Raw genomic sequence first — 6,000 nt, forward strand, 5'->3', positions numbered from 1 at the left:
TAAACAATGCTGAGGAATAATGGCTTGCTAGTGTTACCTCTCCATTTTAAAAGGGACCCTACTGCTGATGCAGGGGACACGGGTTCGTGTCCCGGTCTGGGAAGATCCCACATGTCGCGGAGCAGCTGGGCCCGTGAGCCATGGCCACTGAGCCTGCGGGTCTGGAGCCTGTGCTCCGCAACGGGAGAGGCCACAAGAGTGAGAGGCCGGCATACAGCAAAAAAAAAAAAAAAAAAAAGGGGGACCCTAAGAACTGGGGACCATAGATCTCTGTTAAGCCAGAAATTTTTAAATTAAAGGTTAAATCACTGAATGCTTGAGTTCAGCCCCACCTTGCTTTCATTCTTCCAATGAATTATATCTGCTTCAGTCTTTGGTGTCAAAAGGTTGTAGGTGGGTTCAACTTCCAGTTGTTGGAGTGACCTAGGGCAAGTCAAGCTTTCTAAGGCCAAACTCTTCATCTGAAGAGCAGGGATCATAAGTATTAAGTTATCTACCTCATGACGCTGTGGAATGGAGCCTTTCCTATAATGGGCATAAGTACTATGTATATACACTATACATATATATTTACATACCAGCACTGCTTGTATTGTTAGCAGAACAAAGTCAGTCCTTGAGCTTTAAAGAGACACATGAACCACAAGAAAAGTCAAGAACTTCCACTTAAAACCACAATGAGATACCATTGCACACCTGTCAGAATGGCTATCATCAAACAGACAACAAATAACAAGTGTTGGTGAGGTGTGCACTGTTGCTGGGACGGCACATTGGTGAAGCCACCATGGAAAACAATATAGAGGCTCCTCAAAAAGTTAAAAATAGAACTGCTATAAGATCCAGCAATTTCACTTCTGAGTATTTACTCAAAGAAAACAAAAACACTAATTCAAAAAGATATATGCATTCCAATGTTCATTGAGGCATTATTTATAATAGCTAAGATATGGAAGTGTCCATGGATAGACAAATGGATAAAGATATGGTACATACATATATATAATTCAATATCACTCAGCCATAAAAAAGAATGAAATCTTGCCATGTGCAACAACATGAATGGACTTAGAGGGTATTAAGTGAAATCAGCCACACAGCGAAAGACAAATACCACAGGATCTCACTTACATGTGGAATCTTAAAAACAAAACAAACAAAACAAAAACAGACTCATAGATACAGAGAATAAATGGGTGGTTGCCAGAGAGAAGGAGAGGGGACATAGGTGAAGGGGATAAAGAGGTCCAAACCTCCACTTATATAATAAGTCACAGGGATACAGCATAAGGAATATGGTCAATAATAATGTAATAACTTTGCATGGGACAATTGGTTACTAGACTTATGGTGGTGATCATTTCATGATATATGCAAATGTCAAACTATTATGTAGTATACCTGAAACTAACATAACATTGTACACCAACTATATTTCAATTAAAAAAAAAATACTGCCACCTAAAACACAAATAAAATCTATGAAACTCCTAACCACAAGAGAGGACCCAGGGCAACAACCATAAGGAGACTGTTCTTTAACAAACTACCAAGAGTTCTGAATGCATCCTAACCTCTAAGGTTCAAATCTAGAAAGATAGAAACATTCTTCTTCAATGTGACCTTCCACGGCACACAGGTCACTGGGCTGTGTCTTTACCTGTAAGTCAGTTCTTAAGCTTTGAGCATTTCATCGAGATGCTCCAGTCCTACATCCAAGCAAAGCTGCTATTTGTTAGTTCTTACAACTTTTATTCTGGAGAATGTTTTGTAAATATCCTCCATGCTCCAAATCCCCCCCAAAGTGTATGTTAGTATGAAGTGCCATTATTCTAACAAAATCAGCTTTTCTGGCCACATATATATCATAGGGTGACACTGTACCACCAGGAACTGTCCTCAACTGTTACCTCTTCTTAGGGAGCAATCCAATTCCAATAAAGCATTGAACCCTGTCAACACCAACACCAAAAAATATACATACCCTTGTATATCTACTCATTTTTTTAAACTAATATTCAACACTAGGCACTTAACTGCTTCTATTTTAACCCAAAACACAAACTGTGCAGAGGGGATTTTCTCCCCCATATTTACTCTGGAAGAGACACCAGCCACAGAGAAGTCAGTTAAACCTCATGTGCCCACAGACCTGAGGTGGTTAGCTCCCTGAGCTGTGTTCCTCAAGGAAATCTGGAAAGAAAACCTCTGGGCTTTAACCAGGACCTCAGAGAGCAGAGAGGAGGGCTCCTTAGGAGAGCTCTGTGGGCTTGTGAGCTCTGTGGGTCACACCCTTCCTGAGAGGCAAGATCCTGAGTAAGACGTTGAAACCTCTGGATGTTCATGGTCTCCGTCAGCAAATGGGTATCATAACCCCACCCAATCTCTGGATTCAAGTGTTAGAACAACAACATGAGGACCACAGACTTGGAAATGCCGAGACGCTCCCTGGAGACCAATGCACGGTGTAAAGAGTCTCTTCAACACTGATCATGCAGTTGGCAGAATGCTGGGGGTGATGGAAGTTGTGACTGGAGTGTGATGGGAAGCACGGTCAGTACCTGTCTTACTTTTACACGTTCACAAATACATGGATTTGAAGGAGAACTAACACCACGATATGTAGTATTTAGGACAAACTTCAAAGACCACAACTGACCGTGGTATTACTCATCAGCTGAACCAGTATTCATAAATCTCCTTTGCTTCTGGACTGGAAAGGAATGGTCAAACAACGAGCTTTTTGTTATGGACGCCGCTATTTTTGTTTTGGGTTTTGTTGGCCACCTTGTTGTTGTTTTTTCCTCCCTATTTTGTGTTTTTCCTTATCCCCTACCAACGCTCCAACACTGGTTTCTTGGATACACCTTAAATTTAGAACATATTTACTCAGATGATTAACTGTAGTCGTTAGTCTTGTTCAAGCAAGCCTTGTCCTGAGCAACGGGTAAGCTGGAGACCCAAGGAAGAGGGCAGCCTCTGCTCTTCATCAGGCATCTGCTCATCCCACCCGATCCCCATCCTGCTGCAGACCATTCAGGCTGGGTGCCCAGCACCTCCTCCTTTCAGCACTCACAGACGGGCAGATCGGGCAGATCCGTATGGGGAGGGAAGCAGCTTGGGTGCTTAGCTTCCGTGATAGGTTTCTTCAGGGAATGAAAGGTTTTGGAAGTTCTGAAGGATCTCTCAACGTGGGTAAGTGGGTACAAAATTGTAGAACCAAAAGTACTAAACATTTAGGTGACAAAACATTCCTCTTCTGCTAAAATCATCAGAAGGGTTAGCTGGGGGAAATCAGAACCTGCTTAATTGGAAACTCCTTTTAAGAGAATATACAACCAACTCTGCCTCCATCCAAACAAAAAGACTCATTGTCTTTGGTTTCCACTAACTTTCACTCTTTTGACACATAAAGAGAAAGAATGAGGTGAATACAGGTCAAACTTCTCATTGAAGCAGCTGACAATAGCCTTTAGAGGCATTGCTGGAGTTCTTGGGTCATGGGCACTACCTACTTAAAATCTGCAGGGGGAAAAAAAAAAAAGTGACTAGTGTGATCCTTAATGGAAACAGAAATCGAGAGTCTCTACAGAGAGATTCCCAACCTGCATTCACGATAAATTATCCAACAAATAGTTTGTATCTTGATACTGTTGCCAGATCACTCTCTACTACATTACCCAGAAATTCTGTCCTTTTATCCTCTGTTTCACTGTCTCTCCCCATCCTCAAGCCCAAACACACAAACCTAGGCCCCTACAAGGGGGGAAAACACAAAGGCAAAGAGTAGCCAATCTACCACAATGCCACACCAGGTTACAGCTAACTGGAGAGAAAAGTACAGATTATGCACTGGCAAATATTTGCATGGTCTCCAGAGCAGTAAGATTCATCCATTTGCTCACAAAAGTACACGACTGCAGCTGAGAGAATAAATCAATTCAATTCAACAAACATTTATCAAGCTCCAGTCTGATTGCAGAGTCTTTTGGGGGGAAAATCACGCACCTGGATATTGGAGCTGATTTTTGAAGACGTCTAGAAATATGCTATTCCTGCCCCCTCCCACCAAAAACAAGTCATGAGAAAAGAAGCGACCAACTCCCTCAGATGACCAGCACAGCAGCATTTTACATTGTAAAATGTAACAAGCCCAAGTTCCTTTTTGTAGATGGAAAAGAATTCCCTTCTTATCTTTCTGGGGAAATAGCAATTTTGCTTGTTGTATAAAAACATAGTGTAAGAAACCAGTGATTAATTACCCAACCATCAATCACCTTTCAGTATTTTGGATATAAAGATTAGACCAACTATATATTGAAACAAGTTATGTCATCACTGCTTTATATTATATATTCAGACTTATCAGGGATCTACTTGAAATGAATTCTAAACATGCAATGCGAGAGCAGGGCAAAACCAATCCCTGCCAAACATCTAGGGGGATTCTCTATCCCCTGCTCCCGCCCCAGATTTCCTTCTGGGGAACTTGTGTGTGGAGCTGAGAGAATTTAGGCTATGTGACCACGAGTCAGGCTCTATAGCCTACTTGTTGACCTCAGGAAAGTCATTTATAAACTGAGACCTAACTTCTTCAACTTTAAAACAGGGATAATCATATCCCTTCTATCTCACTTGTGAGGATACTGTGGAGGTCAAATAGAATAATGAAGATGAAGGTTTTATAAAAATTGTTATAATCATCAATATTGATGTTCAATTCCACAGTCCTGGAGACAGGGGAGCAAAAGGAAAACCTAAGAAAACCCACCTCTGTTCCCAGAAGTGTGTAACAGGGTCTTTACAAGTTTAAACAGCCTGTAGCTATTTAGCCACAGGGACAGTTTTAGATCATGTCCATGATCTAATAGCCAGTTTCAAAAAGAAGGCGAAACCAGTTTCAAAAATAAGGCGAAACAGTTTTTTTCTTATCCTATTTTTTTTCTGTTATAATGCATGGTAGGTGGACACCGTTTTGATGTAACTTATCAGTATTTAGCAGCTGTTGGCTAGTATTAAATATTATATTGAGGGTCAGTCTCCTTGATGTATATGTTTCAACAGTTGAGATTAAGCAAAAATGACACATATTCCACTGAGATAGGGCATTCCAAGCTCAGCGGAACGTGAAAGTGGTAGCCTTTCTTTTAAAGTTGATACTTTTAACCATCTACTCTGTATTGGCGCTAGAGAAAAAGTAAAGTAATGTTCCGGAACTCAAGGAGCTCTGAGTTTAGAGTGGAAACAGCCAGACAGAACATTACAAAACAGTGAGGGCAGGATGATGAGGAGAGGTCAGCCAGTGTCCCAGGGTGCAGAGAAGGAGGGGTGCTCCTGAGCCAAGGGTTAAGGCTGTCGGGTAGGTGGCACGGAAACTGCTAGCACTGTGATAGCACTGCGCACGCGTGAGTCAGGATCCGCCCAGCACAAGGCTGGACAGGGAGAGGTGGCACGGAAACTGCTAGCACTGTGATAGCACTGCGCACGCGTGAGTCAGGATCCGCCCAACACAAGGCTGGACAGGGAGATAGAGGTCGCGTCCTGAGGAATCTGGGCCTGGGGACCTCATCTGCTCTGTGGATGGATGCAGGAGGGGTGCAGGGGAGTGGCGCACTGGAGAAAGGACAGCTGCATCGGGGACACCCTGACCACCTCCTTCCAGAACATTCTGCTGTCGTATGAAATACTGGAGTTTCATATGGAAGAAAAAAAAAATTTACTTACTGAAAGAGAAAACAGGTGCTACATTTAAAGGTAAAGGGGAATCTCATTATAAAAGTGTGTTAAAAATAATCACAGCCCAGGGCTTCCCTGGTGGCACAGTGGTTGAGAGTCCGCCTGCCGATGCAGGGGACACAGGTTCGTGCCCCGGTCCGGGAAGATCCCACATGCCACGGAGCGGCTGGGCCCGTGATCCATGGCCGCTGAGCCTGCGCGTCCGGAGCCTGTGCTCCGCAATGGGAGAGGCCACAACAGTGAGAGGCCCACGTACCACAAAAA

General features: G+C 43.0%; 1 protein-coding gene across 4 annotated transcripts in view; it reads right to left on the bottom strand.

Moving 5' to 3' along the window:
* TNIK (TRAF2 and NCK interacting kinase) overlaps window positions 1-6,000 on the bottom strand; it is a 408,265-nt gene that overhangs the window by 296,797 nt on the left and 105,468 nt on the right. The gene's annotated exons all lie outside the window — the stretch shown is intronic.

Source organism: Neophocaena asiaeorientalis, unplaced genomic scaffold, assembly GCF_003031525.2.
Source record: "Neophocaena asiaeorientalis asiaeorientalis breed wild unplaced genomic scaffold, Neophocaena_asiaeorientalis_V1.1 scaffold280, whole genome shotgun sequence".
NCBI classification, from domain to species: Eukaryota; Metazoa; Chordata; class Mammalia; order Artiodactyla; family Phocoenidae; genus Neophocaena; species Neophocaena asiaeorientalis.